Raw genomic sequence first — 15,611 nt, forward strand, 5'->3', positions numbered from 1 at the left:
ATTCATTCAGAACCCATGTCTATGCAGTTTTGCAGAGGTGACTTGGTGAGTCACTTTATCCTTGTTTAGGTGGTCTGAGACTCTTCATATCATAAGGTGAACCAATATGCGAGGCACCATCCAGGATGTTGGCTCATCCTTGGATGCCTTCCCTATAAAGTGTGGTATGAAACAGGGTTGGGGCTGTGTTCTTGCTCCAATACTCTGACATATTCTTTGTTGCCCTCCTATGTGTTGAGCTAGACTGAAGACATTGTGTACATCCATTCAAGGAGTGACAGGGATCTGTTCAACCTGGAACATCTCCATGCCAAGCCAGAAGTATGTTGGGTCCTTATCTAAGAGATGTTGTTTGCAGATGACCCAGCCTTCACAGCACACTCCAATGAAGCTCTACAGAGACTCGTCAACCATTTTGCCCAAGGCTACATGGAGTTCGGCCTTAACACCAGCCTAATGAAGACCAACATCCTGGGTTAGAATGCCATCAGCACACCACATATCAACATGTGTGACCACATGCTTGAGGTGGTAGATGATTTTGTCTACCTGAATTCCGCCATAACCAGCAACATTTCCATTGATACTGAGCTGGACAAGTGTATTGGCAAGGCAGCTATGGCTATGGCTTGCCTCTTTAAAAGGGTATGGGAGAATGTGATGCTAACAGCCAGTACCAAGATGAAGATCTACTAGGCTTGTGCGTTGAGCGTGGTGCTTTATGGTAGTGAGTGGTGGACAACTTACACCCGCCTTTCGCATGTGCTGTGTCAGGAAGATTTTGGGTATCACATGATGGACAAAGTCACAAGCAAAGATGTGTTCTCCCAAGCTCATATTCCCAGCATGTTTAGATTCCTGTCTCAGCAATGTCTACACTGGCTTGGTGTACAGGGAGCTGGCTTCAAGCAGCAGATGTCATGGACTGGATAGATGCAGAGAAGTTGTGGGATGCACCAGCCAAAGTGCAACCTTTTTACGATTCTGGAAGGCACTTAGGCGATCGTAAAAGAGTTACACCAAAGTGCCTCCGGGAGGGCGTGCCTGCTATAATAGGAAGCAGTGGCAGTGGCAGTGGCGGAGGACAAAGCAGGAGGCAAAAAGATGTGAGCAGGTGGGTGGGCAAATGGCGGCAGTGGCAGGATGATTTCCGGGGGGGGGGGGGGGAGGAGAGGTGTAGGTACACCTGCTAATTAATAAGTATTACATTTATAATATACTTTAGACACATATGAAAAAATGTTATCACACATAGAAAACTCACAAGTTCAGTATTCTTATTGAGTTCATTAGTCATATATAAACACAGAGAGAGCAAGAGAGAGAGAGTGTGAGAGAGAGAGACCACTAGGTTAAAGTATATTTTATAAGGGAAGTGTAATTTCCTAGGAGAACTAGCTGGTTTTGTGCTTGATACAGATAACATTTATTTGATGGGAAATACATATATGGTAGATTCAGATAATGGTTTTATCGTCATCGTGATCATTTATTGCTTGATAGCCTAGTCATCTCAGCATGAGATAATGGTTTGATTTCCTAAGAGCAGCATCTTTTAATGGGGTTATCACTGTGTGAACAGATACCTAACAGGAATATTAGAATTTGGCAGCAGCGGCGGAGGTGTGTGTGTCCTGATTCCACAACCATTGTTGTGTTGTTTAGATGTTCTATCTAATATTTGATAATTTTTTTGGGAGTGGGCAAGATGGCTCTCCTCATCCCTCACTGTGGGTCGTGTTTCCCCAGTGTTTAGGAACTCATATCTATGCCCTGCCATTGAAGAAAAAGATGTGTTCTGTAGTACACAGTTGCATGTTTGGGGGAGAGTGGGGAGGAGGAAGTGTTCAAGGATGACAGACAATTCTGTTAAAAATGGAAATGGGAGCAGAAATTGCTGGTGTTCCTTTATTTGTCCTTTATCCCTTTGTCCAAATAATGCAATCGGTATTCCCCATTGTTTTATACAGTCCAAAAACAGTGCATAATTGATTACGTCTCCCTGCCCCCCAACACACATTTGTGTTGTGTTTCCTTTGCACTGAAATGAATAGGGTGGAATGATGTAATGACATAATTTACATAATTACTTATGGAAATTACGTAAATTATTCAAGACAAACAATGTAGCTTTTTTTTTGCAGAAGATGGAACAGAGTGGAACAGAAACAGTGTTGCGTGTGACAAATACAGGGAGGGATGAAAAATGATGCCTTCTTTCATCCCTAGCAGAGCACATACTTTGCATTCAAAAGGTCCCAGGTTCAATCTCTGGCATTACAAGGAAGGGCTGGGAGAGACTCCTTCCCTAAACCCCAGAGAGCTGCTGCCAGTCAATATTGACAACACTGGGCTAGGCTCAGTATAAGCTCTCCTACTGTGAGTGCGGATTAAGAAGAAAGGTGAGACAAAAGATTTAGCCCTACTGTTTACAAGGGGAAAAAAAATCAGTTCCTGGAGGAAATCACAGTACAAATCACACCTTTCACTTTCCTGGAAAGAAAAAACATGTGGGTGGGTGTCATGAAACTGCTCTGTTAGCCAAGTTCACAATTCTTTATTCTTTGAGGACCTGTACATATTGCACCGTCTGCAAAAAGAGACATTGCTGCGGCAGAAAGGGGTGGAGAAAGAAACACAGAAAGTTCCACAAGTCGGTTCCTTGAACAATTAAGCTGCAATGACTATGATCTTACTCCACTGTCAAAGGCAGAATATCAATTTCTGGGAACAACAGTAATGGAGAGTACGAGTCTGAACTTCATAAATTCCCTGGGAGAGGACAAGGATCCTGAGATCATGTTAAGGGTAGCCAAATTCTGTGTGATTGCCATAAAACTTAGGGAACAAAGCTGTGCTATCATAATGATTAAGACATTAAATGATAATTTTAGGTTATATTTTAGTGACTAAGTTTTAATTTATATATTTTTTTAACTGTTGCTATATCTGTATTGTCCCTGTTATACCTAATTGCAAATTCAAATGTATCCCTATCGTGTTTTATGACTTCCTTCATATTGTATGTGACCTAGAACTGGTCTGTGACCGAAATAATAAATTCAATTCAATTCAACAGAGAGTGATGTGGTGATGCAGTTCTGCCAGTTTCCTACAAGCATGTGGTTGGCCACTGTGAGAACATGATGCTGGACTAGATGGGCTGTTGGCCTGATCTAGCAGACTCATATCTGTATGATGTTAAGGCACAGAACAGACTCCTTTGTAGAGCCTTCAGTTTTTCATTCTTTGTTGTGGTATTAAATGCACATGAACAGCCTTCCTCATTTTTGGTATGTTGTTGTTGTTTTAGTTGTTTAGTCATGTCCAACTCTTAATGACCCCATGTACCAGAGCATGCCAGGCACTCCTGTCTTCCACTGCCTCCCACAGTTTGGTCAAACTCATGTTGGTAGCTTCGAGAACACTGTCCAACCATCTCGTCCTCTGTCGTCCCCTTCTCCTTGTGCCCTCCATCTTTCCCAACATCAGGGTCTTCTTTATGGTCCAGCTCTCACTTCCATACATCACTACTGGGAAAACCATAGCTTTAACTATATGGACCTTTGTGGGCAAGGTGATGTCTCTGCTTTTTAAGATGCTGTCTAGGTTTGTCATTGTTTTTCTCCCAAGAAGCAGGCGTCTTTTAATTTCATGACTGCTGTCACCATCTGCAGTGATCATGGAGCCCAAGAAAGTAAAATCTCTCACTACCTCCATTTCTTCCCCTTCTATTTGCCAGGAGGTGATGGGCCCAGTAGCCATGATCTTTGTTTTTTTGATGTTGAGCTTCAGACCATATTTTGCACTCTCCTCTTTCACCCTCATTAAAAGGTTTTTTAATTCCTCCTCACTTTCTGCCATCAATGTTGTGTCATCTGCATATCTGAGGTTGTTGATATTTCATTTTTGGTATAGAACCTCCCATTTCTGTTAATCTGGATCTGCCTAGGTTCCATCTACAGGTGCAACAGAATGTGATAGTAAAGTCCTGAAATGGTAGAATGGACTGTCCCATGTCAAACTGCCACCCTTTGAAAATCACACTTCTCAAAATGTTGCAGTCCAGCCACATAAAGCTTACAAAAATAGTTACATAAGATTTAGCATGCATGTCTGTCAGGGGCTCAGGAGGAGAGGCACAGGGAAGAGAGGAGATGGAGAGCGAAGGGGAAGAATCTGAGGGGAGCGTAGGAGAAGATGACAGTGGCCCAAGGGATTCCATGAGTCTCTCCAGCGAATCGGAAGATTCGCAGAAGGGAGCGCCAGTGGCCAGGGGTAGAGGGTTCCCAAGGGGAACGCCCCAGGAGCAAGGGGGGAGCAGGGACTCCCAGAGCAGCAGTTGGAAATCAGGACCAGCTTCCCCACCAGAGCATAGTGAGGGGGAAAAGTCCCAAGTATCAGGGCCAGTGGATTCCCCACCAGGGAGAGAAGACGAGGCAGGGCTGACCACGCCTCCATCGGAGAGTCGGACAACGGAGGGGAGGTCAGATCCGGCCAGTATTCCGGAAGAGGGAAGCAGTGACAGGAGTAGTGTAACGGTTAGGAGGAAGGTCACTGGATTGCCGCGAGAAGCAAGTTCAAATGTACAGGAGCGCGGGACCGCAGAGGATGAGGACTGGGAGCCGGGTCCCAAAGCTCGCCGGAGGCAGGGGGAGGAGCTAAGCGACTCAGCGTCAGGAGTCTAGAAAGGGGAATGCACCAACGGGCAGAAGGACCCAGAGAAAGAGAGAGCAACGGAAAAGGTGGAGCAGGGCTAGGATCTTAAACTGGTGTCAGAGGGGAGGAGACTCAGACGGGACTTCGCCGGTCTAGGGTTTAGGACGTAGAGCTGCGCGCTGCGGCTTTGAAATGGAAACTGAACTTCAATAAAGACCTTTGTACATAGACACAGCCTGGCGTTGGTCCTCTGTGAGCTGGGACCGAAGGGCAGCTCTGACAATGTCTTAGTGAAAGCAACTAACAAAAATATATTGCATTAGTAAAAGATGCATATAAAAATGTGAATATTAGACAAAATTGCATATAAAAATAAGTATTTCTGGAGAAGGTCTCACTCAAATACTGGGGAATTTTCATGAGGACTTCTACAACTAAATCTCAAACTGAGTTGGAAATTTCAAGAATGGAACTTTAGAGTGGAAAAATGAGAAACGGAGAGAAACCAAAATTCACAGGTTTGGCAATGCCTAGTCAAGTGTGTCAGTGTGGTGCAGTGGTTAGAGTGCTGACTTGGACCTGGAAGTCCCAGGTTCAAATCCCCATTCAGCCATGAAGCTCACTGGGTGACCTTGGGCCAGTTACTGTCTCTCAGCCTAGCCTTCACTGTGTACAAATAAGATAAGTTCTAGTTAAAACACAGATTGAACAAAATTATCCTCCATCCCTAGGAGGCGACCTGTGGGAAAAGGTTGATATCAATCCCAGAGAAATTATGCTTGGGCTCTGACAGGGATACAAGCAAGATACAAACAGTAAAGTCATCTGCCATTCAGAGTGTGAATAAACCCTACATGCTGGCCTGTTCTACAAGATGCTTTATTCCACATCCAAAACCATGGGGTGTCCTTGAGATTTAACACTCATTTATGATGCTCCTGATGTGTTATACTGTTCATCTATCAAAGATTGTAATGGAAAAGAAAATGCACTCGTTATTAATGTCAGTCTTCTTTTTTAAAAAAACACAATCTGACTATTAAACTACCTGTTGAAGTATGTGAAAGTGAAAAGGGAATGATAATAACATAATGAAAGGTTTGGAAGAGTTTTGCCAGCTAATATTTATGTAAATTAGGAGTGTTGGCATGAAGATACTTGCAAAGGGATTTTGTTTTGTTTGTGTACCCCATACTGGATTATGTAGAGATTTTCTGGAGCTCTTACTTCTAGATTTGGGAATACAAACTTGGGGGTTTTGTAATGCCTGCCTTAATCACAAAGTGAGTATTACAACCTCCCAATTATTATCCAGCTTGGATATTAATCTGAACTGGAGAGGAATTCCTTCTGCTCTCCTATCTAGTCAGCCCCTTCCTTCCTTCCTTCCTTCCTTCCTTCCTTCCTTCCTTCCTTCCTTCCTTCCTTCCTTCCCTGTTTCAATGGTACACAACTGCCACCACCAATAAAAGGCATGGCAGACTAAATGTCTTTAGGCTTTGAGCTCTCTTCAAGCTGAAAAACTGGGGTTTCCAATCCCTTTTAATAGATCCTGGCCTATGGTCATGTTCACATGGCACACTGACTAAGCTTAGCACAAATGCGTGAAAATTCTGGTTCCTGAGGAGAACATAGTTATTTTTTTCCTCCCTAGACTTTTTAGGTCAGCACGGAGCAGCAGCTAAACCAATATTTGGTTTAGCTTGTCGTACAAATCCAGCATAGTACTTAAGCTCTCTCCTTCTTAACCATAATTGGTAGCCAACTACATATCTGTGCACACACACCTCTATCCTCCATCCACTCAAGATGGCGGCAAGATGGCGGCGCAATCACTTGCAGTGGCTCGGCACTCCGAAGACCGGTATTCAGTGACGTGCAAATGTGTATGTGAACCCGGTCTTTGGGTGTTTGATTTTCGTTGTTGTGTATACTGTGTATATACGGACAATGACAATAAATTTATCTTGATCTTGATCTTGATCAAGGAAGAGGAATTTATCAGAGTTCTAGAACACATGTTGTCAAGGTAAGAACACTAAAGGTTGTGTGAAGCAAGACCGGTGAGGAGGTGAAAGCAAAGTGTAGTTGGGGAAAGAAGGTGATGTAATGGGTGGCCTGGGGTAAGTAGGTGTGGCCCAGGGGGAGAAGGTGAGGTATGTGGAGATGTGTGACCTTGAGAAAGTCCTGAAAGCATTTAGTCCCTGAGTTTCAACTCCCACTCTTGAACTGTGCCAGATGCAAAGTTCAGAGCTTGTGGTTGTTCACTCAGTTTGTTTGAGCCACATCCCATCTCTCTCTCTCTTTCTCTGTATGCATTTATCTCCATTTGTTTATGCACTCCTTTCTCCTCCTTTCTCTTTTTCTCTCCTCTCCTCCCTGCTGCCCCTTACACAGCAAACAGACTTAGAAAAAAAAATAGACTTAGACTTAGACTTAAAAAAAATACAATTCATGCAAACTGGAGATTTTTCCTAAGCAGCACGAGGGGAAAAGGGATAAGGAGGGGATGCCACAGGTGAGATCCTAAGGCACTTCTAAGCCAAACCACAGTTTAGTGCAGAGGTAGTCCATATGGACCTGTCTGGATGATGTGGGGACTTAAAATCCCATTTTTCCTAACCATTGGCCATGTTGGCTGGGGATGATGGGAGCTGGAGTCCAAACAGCATACAGGGGGCACTCTGCTGGCTATCCCTGGTTTAATAGGATGAGAACAAGACCCCAGTGAACCTCAGACGTGCACATTCCCTCTATCCTTTATCCAAAGGAAGAGTTCAGCTGTTGTCACTTCCGTTTCCCACAACTGTGGCTTCTCGTTTATACCAAACCCTAAACTGTGGTTAATATTAACAGTGGCTTGCTTAAGCATAGCAGCTCCATAAACTTTGGTATGAAGCAAACCATAGCTAATGCTAACCACAGTTGCTGGTGATTAAACAAAAATGGAAGAGGGTGCTTCTGAATTCTTCAAGGCTGTGCCAAAGGAGGAGAAGGGATGGCCGTGAGGAAAGCTCATAAGCCTAAGGTTCACTAGATCTCATATTCATCATGCTAAACCATGGTTTAGAGTGACATCCAAACTCTCCTGCTGCATGCAACCATATTCAAAGAGAGGACAAAATTAATTTTTGTCTAAGACAATGAACTAGTCTGAGCCAGCCCTGTTCCTTTCTTCTAACAAATTAATACCAACAGACAGCCTTGAAGTAAAAGTGTATTTTATTTCCTCTACTTTATTTGGAAGGAACTAACTATTTCCTCCCGTGAAGGAAGAATTGTGAAGCATGTAACTTGCCTTTCCCCCAAGATTATACCCTTTATGTTTTAGCATCTGAAAGACAAAGCAGATAGCTTCTAAACAGCAGCCCTAAACAGGGTTGGTGTTCTAATTTACAGAGGACAAAACTTTAAGAGGTAAAGAGTTTGTTGGTAAAAGCAAATGTAAACACAGGTACCTGGGAAGGTAATGCAGAGATCACACCAAAATGCATTCGCTCAAAAGATTAATATCTTTTCATTAAAAAGAGAAGAGAGCAACGGTGGGCTCAAAATTTGCATTTAGATCGAGTAGGTGGCAAGTGTATTGACTGCTTACAAATTCATGTTACCAAAAACAGGGAAAGGAAGGATGCAGAAAAAGATGTCCCTGTCCTCTCACAGATGTAGTGATAGTAAGCTGAAGAATTTTTGTGAATTTTATGATGTTCAGTGTCGTTGCCACTTACAGCACTGGTGTATGACTTCTGCAGGTAATTTGATGTGCTGTCAAATTCAGAGCTAGAAAATAGTCACCAGAAAGGGTTAACTACTTTCTGAATCATGCAGATTTTCCACTGAGGAAAATCTGGAGGGTTCACACAGTGATCCCACCAGCACTGTGACGGGCACTGCAAGGCTATTGCTAATTTTGGCTGTAAGTACAATCACAGGTGGCGCTGTGGGTTAAAGCCTCAGCGCCTAGGACTTGCCGATCGAAAGGTCGGCGGTTCGAATCCCTGCGGCGGGGTGCGCTCCCGCTGCTCGGTCCCAGCGCCTGCCAACCTAGCAGTTCGAAAGCACCTCCGGGTGCAAATAGATAAATAGGGACCGCTTACCAGCGGGAAGGTAAACGGCGTTTCCGTGTGCAGCTCTGGCTCGCCAGAGCAGCGATGTCACACTGGCCATGTGACCCGGAAGTGTCTCCGGACAGCGCTGGCCCCTGGCCTCCTAAGTGAGATGGGCGCACAACCCCAGAGTCTGTCAAGACTGGCCCGTACGGGCAGGGGTACCTTTACCTTTACCTTACAATCACAGACTGGCAAATTCAGGCTCCACAATTATAGTTGATTGATCAACAACAAGCCCGCTTCCTCAAAAGACTGGACTTCTTGTGATCAGGAAAGTGATGGATAAATGCACTGCAAAGTGTGGGGTGACACTGCAGGCACCACGAAGGTCGAGGTGGCTGATGGCAACACCCTAACCTGAATACCCACCATGCATTTGCATTTTGCTGAAGTAGCTTCCCCCATGCTTCCACTTCACAATACCATCTGGTCAGGGTGCCTGGCTTTGTCCCCATGCCCCCCAAAAGCAGACGCTGGAGGGCCCTCCAGCAAACCACTAGAAGAGATATCATTGACATAGAAAGAATCTGTTCTCCCAATCAATGCTCGTCTAGAGGGGCAGGTAAGATAATGGAATATCTGAGCTCGAGAGTATTTTGCATCCACTTGAATGCCAGTCTTCCCAAACCTGGTGCCCTCCAGATCTTGCTGGACTCCAATTCCCATCATCTCCTGGCAGCATGGCCAATGGTGTAGTAGCCCAACAAATGTCTTGAATGTTAGGGAAAGCCATTCTAAATGCAAGACTTGCATAATTTCCTATTTACTTCAATTGACCACTTAGAGATCTTCAAAATATTAAGTGGTTTATAAATTCTTTTAAAAAAACATCATTTTTATCTTAACAAATGAAACAAAGCGCACCCACTCACTCACCCAGGACTTTTCAACCTTTCACTGTGGATTTACTATTTCTAACCTGCAGGCCTATACATCACATACTTTTGCAAGAAATGCCTTTGTGCTTAAAATTTGTGAATCACCAAAAGAGGGGGGAGTTTTGCCAATGGAAGTTTGCAGGTATGATTTGCCCCCATCTCTCCTCAATCTTTATTTCTGACACTTTCAAAGATGCTGAGATTTCCCAAGGCATAGGAGAAATGCACATAAAGCTTCACAAAATATATCCTTATGTGCCTTGTTAAAATGAAAATGGATGTTGTTCTGCAATTACTGGAGTGTGCCACAAACTCTGAAGAGCGTGCACTTTTCAAAATAATATTCCAGCAGAAAATCCATAAATAAAACAGAACTTTGATAGGCTTGAGAGATGGCAATGCAGGTCAGGAGCAAACACCTGCAACGAGGTGTGAATTGCAAAAGCAGTAAAAACCACCAACTGCAGAAATCCTACAGTGAAGAACTGGTCTTCTGGAAGTACTATACAGTCCAGAAGTGGCAACACTGCTCCCACCCTCAAGCAGGGAATAAATTTGCCACACCCTCCCTCTCATAGGAAAGAAAACATTCAAATATGACTTGATGATAAAAGCTTGATAGAAGGTGCTTCTCAAATTGCTGCTGAGAAATAAATCTCAACGCTGTCTTACAAGAGCTCCTCTTAATAAGTGGAAAACTACTTCTTCTTCTTTTAATAGTAACTTGGTTACAGCTTGTTCAAAACGGAAATCAAAAAGCCCCAGATACGATGCAATCTCCATTTCAATATTCTACCTCCAGCACTTATCTCCAGGTTCCTGTTCTGTACAACATGCAAACATGAAAGAGCTTGAACTATATTTATATATATAAAGTAGAATTTTGCATCCTTGACAATTTGGCTTAAATTAAGTGGAACACTACCCGTAAGCATCTTCATCTAAGCAATGGCCAAAAATTAATAAAAAGAACATGAAAACATGAATAGCTTTGATCACTGAATGAATGCAGTTACTTTAAAAACAGTTTATAGCTGTGCTTATGCTTGGAGAACAAGAGCACTTGCACTCCCTCAGCTTACACTATTTTTTATCTTTCAGCTCAGCCAGTTTCTTTGATGGAAGCCACAAATAAGAATAATAAAAGCACCACATTTGAGCCATCACAACCACAGATAAAAATCACTAAGGTAAGTTTCATCAGGTTTGGCTTGTATTATAGTGTCTCTGGCATTTATGCTTGATGCAATAATTAAAAAAAAAATCAGCACACAAATCTCTCTATTTGGAATGGGAAGTGACATAGGTCTAAAATCAAAGCCCTAATACCTATTGCCCAGTGCATGACAACTGGGCAAATTCATTTAAAGCAGAGGTGGGGAATGTCTGGCCTTTGGGCCTAATCTGGCCCACTAAACCTCCACATTTGGCCAGTGAGGTCATTTAGGCCAGGTCACACACAGTTGACACCAAAAACATGGAAGACAGTAACCCCACCAGCCTGGGGACCTGGATCCCAGGGACAGGGGACCCATGGTTGGCAGGTAGATGAGTGAGAAGAGCTCAGGGACAGCAATTCTCAGTGCCATCTGTTGGCAGCCAGGCAAACTACAGCATGACAATTTGTGTGTGTGTTACAAACATGCAACAAGTACACTGACTTCATTCCAGGAAACATATCCTGGGTGCACATAGCACCCTTGAGTCTCCACACTGTGCACCCCCCGAAAGGATTGGAATGAGCTTAATAAAAACCTTCCTTTTCTTTCCTTCTTTTTTTGGGATGCGGGGTGGGGTGGTACAGTGGTACCTCGGGTTACATACGCTTCAGGTTACAGACTCCGCTAACCCAGAAATAGTGCTTCAGGATAAGAACTTTGCTTCAGGATGAGAACAAAAATTGTGCTCCCACGGCGCGGCAGCAGGAGGAGGCCCCATTAGCTAAAGTTCAGGTTAAGAATAGTTTCAAGTTAAGAACGGACCTCCGAAATGAATTAAATACTTAACCCAAGGTACCACTGTAATTCAAAACAGCAACAGCCCATCCAAAAAGACACGTTTTATTTAACTATTTGTCTACTCATGTTAAAACTCTTAAGATGAACACACAGTATGTGAAACAGTGTATGTGATACTTTAAGGGTGTTGTTGTTGTTGTTAAGGGGTTTCTCTCCCCCCCCATTGTTTTCCTGGCTATTTCAAAACTATTTACCTATCTATCTATCTATCTATCTATCTATCTATCTATCTATCTATCTATCTGAAGTAGTCCCACTGAGTTAAAAGGAGCTGCTTCTCAGGGAAGAGGAATTGTAGCCCAAGTTACAAGCAAGATATTTTATGCCCTCAAAGTAATAAAGTGAGTTAATAATTGACAAACAAATTAATATCGCATGCATTATCAGTCTTTGTCCAAATTTTAATTCCCTTTGGAAAAATAGACTGAATCCCACATTCTCCCCACATAGCTTTTATGCTTCTGAATATTTCACATATTGAATCCCAGTTCCTAAGCTGGATCATGTCAATTTCTAAATTTATTTTGTTTTTTGCTCCATAACTTTAAGTAGTATCTCGATTAGAAGTTTATGATAGGTAACAACCTCACCTCCCAATCATTCTGTATTTCTTATTTTCTTTAAGATATTATTTTTATTATTTATGTGTTTGTTTGTTTATTTTTACCCACCGTTCACCCTAAGGTCACGCTGATAAAGAAATGGGGGGGGGGAGTATGAGCTATTAAAATGAAATCACAAGTGGCTCAGTTCTTTCACTGCCACAATCTCTCCAGTAGTAATACCCGTTCAGTCTTCAAGACATTCCTTCTATGTAAATATAGCATCATTATTTCATGTATCACTAGTGATCTTTACAACACAGCTGAGAAGCTAGTACAGTATTGTTCATTCCCTCCTATTGATTTTTCAGTTTTCAAAAAATTGGTTTTATCCTAAGATTGTTTATATTTTAGGGAGGGGGAGAATGTCCAACCTGACTTGAAAAATCATAGACAGTCTGTCGAATGTGGCAGCCAGTTATTATGACTCTACAAATCTTAAATTTGTATTCAAACTTATAGGAAATGAATAACATCAGATACCTGGGGAGGGGGAGTGCGCTGCCAGCTACTTACAATTTTATGTATGTAAGCCATTTTCATAACAGAACATAGTCGTTCCAGCTGAACAGGCATGGCCCCTCTTCTTAAATCCTTTCACAAGTTGTGAGTTATACAGATGCCACCCTTGGAAATCTTCCAAGTCGTTTGCCTTGCCCTTATTTTGATGGTACACTACATGGCAAATGCGTCATCATAGTTAGGCTGCAATTCCCTATGCACAATTACCACCAGGGCTGCATGGAAATGGGTAGCACCAGTTTTGATCTGTACATTTGTCAACAAAATACAGATCATGTTGTTTTATTTAGCAGCTCACAAACATGTAATTACTCAAGCATTCACATCGCAGAATTAGTGTCCCTAAACTAAGCTACAAAATGGATCACCGATAAACTGTTTTCAGTTGTGATGTTAGCAGGTTTCGCATTTCCTGGCACAGAGATACAATTCTTGGTGGCTTTAATGTCCCTGAACATTCTTCTACAGGTCAGATTTTAATCTGAAGGAATTTGCAGGAAGGTGGGTGGGCTTTTTCCTGAAATTCAGCAGGGGGGAAGAGAAATGACCCCAATTCCATGTCCGACTGAGGAAGTTTACCCCATCGCAATTCTCAGTGGCAGTCCCATAACAAGAGTGAGAGTCAAGATGCTCCAAATTAAACTTGACTTTATTACTAGAGTTTTCAAAACAACAAAGAAATTTTCAACTCTCACCTAATCCTTCCTCAGACCAAGGAGAATTGTGAAACATGACTACCCAGTAAGCCACTGCTTCCTCCTTCTTACCGCAGTATCTTTTCCCTGTCTCACCACCTGTGTCTAGTCCACTGCACCCTTCACCAATTTCTCCTCCTTCCCCCCACTGGCCTCCTTTGGTGTCTTCTTTTTCTCCCTTTCCTTCGGTGGCATCAGTGTCATTGGTGAGGGGAGCAACAGAGTGGTCATCATCAGCCAGTGGAGGGGGCATCAGTGTCAGAGCTATCACTTTCCACCTTGTCTCAGCATCATACTGGGCCAGCCCTGTTAGATACATCACATCTGGGTCCTTTACAATGGCTCAGATTCTCCAAAGGCTGTTCCTTTGTTTTGTTTTTGCACAGAGATCTCGATGCTTAAAAGATTCATGCCCTCCCCTCCCCCTTATGCAAAGGAGGAACCCTCAAAAGAACTGGAGGAATTTACAAAGCTTATCCTGTATGTAAGACCTTTATCTGTTTTATGAAATTCCGTATCAGCAATGTCTTGGTTTGAATGCAGCAAACAAACAGATGGCAGATTAAAGCTCCTAAATCATATTAGTAAATTCTCCGATTTCATCTCTCAGCATTGTTGAACTTTACAGTTGTCAGGCATAGCGACTTTGACAGGTCTTGAACCAGGAGAAGAGCCATAGCTCAGGGGCTGAGCATCTGCATTGCATGAAAAAGGTCCCAAGTTCAATCCCCAGCATCTGCAGGCAGGGCTGGGAGAGACTCCTTGTCTTTAACCCTGGAAACTTCCTGCCAGTCAGTACAGACTGCATGGAGCTAGATGGACTGGTGACTAGACAGTCTAAGGCAGCTTTCTATGTTCTAAGAACCTGAAACAAAGGAAGCTGCCTTACACTGAGCTATCAAGTTCAGTATTGTCTCTACTGACCGGCAGAAGTTCTTCAGGGTTTCAGGCAGGGATTTTCCTAGCCCTACATGGAAATGCCGGGTAATGAACCTGGGACTGTCTGCAGGAAAAACACATGCTTTGCCAATGAGCTACAGCCATTCCCCAAATGAAGCCCTCCCATCTGGATCTTGGCTTCCTAAGATTCTCACAAACATCTTCACTACCAAACTTATCTCACTGCCTGAAGAACACAGCAAAATAAAAATAGTTAGAAAAGTAAACAGACAGATAGGTTTTTGGAAGTCTGGATTGCCACTGAATTCTTTTTCCACTACGTGATATTTTTCCTGAGCTCCTGCTAACAATCATAAACCACCAATGGCAAAACATACTGAAATTTGCAACTTATGAAAGAGAGGGATGGCAGTTCAGACTTCAGAAAACAATAGAGAGTATAAAGATATATTCACTAGTCAAAATCCTGGCTGAATGTTGAAGAGACCTTCAGACGGTGCTGAAAAGGACGGACAAAGCTGGGATTCCACAGCCTCTGCTGGTCACCAAGAAGACCTTCAACTGTTTAGATATTTCCCTGCCCCATGCCTTCCTAAAGTATTCCAGAGAATATGTTCAATGAATGGCTGGCGGAACAGGCAGGGAAACTTATTTAGCTGAAGGACTGCACTCCCTCTTGGGAAACCACCCGGGGGGGGCACATGCCAGTAGTTGGTGGAGCACAATACAGACCAATGGATGCAACTCATAACTTTGAGCTGCATTCTATATAGAAGTCAAAGTTATCTATAAGCACAAATCTCCACCCATCCTCCAGGAAGCAAGAGGTATTCTCACAGTTCAATTTCATATTTCAGCCACACAAAAGCGCTCAATGAGACTGTGGATGAGGACTTGTGAAAGGTGTGGCCTAGGGAGAGGGTTGTGGCCTGGACAGAGTCCTGAGGGCCAGAGAGAGAGTGAGTCCTCGAGCACCATATTTTCCCCATGGCAAAGTTCCTCCAACCATGGCCTACTATACTCCATATAAGAATGCAGAGACAGTAGACCTGTGATGGCCAAACTTGGCCCTCCAGCTGTTTTGAGACTACAATTCCCATCATCCCTAGCTAACAGGCCCAGTGGTCAGGGATGATGGGAATTGTAGTCCCAAAACAGCTGGAGGGTCAAGTTTGGCTATCACTGCAGTAGACAAACAACCAGTACACCACCTTTACCTCTTTTGCAT

At 43.2% G+C, this 15,611-nt stretch overlaps 1 protein-coding gene and 1 long non-coding RNA gene across 3 annotated transcripts in view; one reads left to right on the forward strand and one right to left on the reverse strand.

Annotated features, from left to right (window-relative positions):
• Positions 1–15,611, reverse strand: part of CDH13 (cadherin 13) — a 657,553-nt gene that overhangs the window by 164,067 nt on the left and 477,875 nt on the right. The window lies entirely within an intron of this gene.
• On the forward strand, positions 6,709–14,006 carry LOC309376669. The gene is made up of 3 exons (XR_014171263.1): positions 6,709–6,782; positions 10,748–10,836; positions 13,870–14,006. It is a non-coding gene; the product is annotated as an uncharacterized lncRNA (long non-coding RNA).

This window comes from Podarcis melisellensis (genome assembly GCF_964234715.1).
Source record: "Podarcis melisellensis genome assembly, chromosome: 8".
NCBI classification, from domain to species: Eukaryota; Metazoa; Chordata; class Lepidosauria; order Squamata; family Lacertidae; genus Podarcis; species Podarcis melisellensis.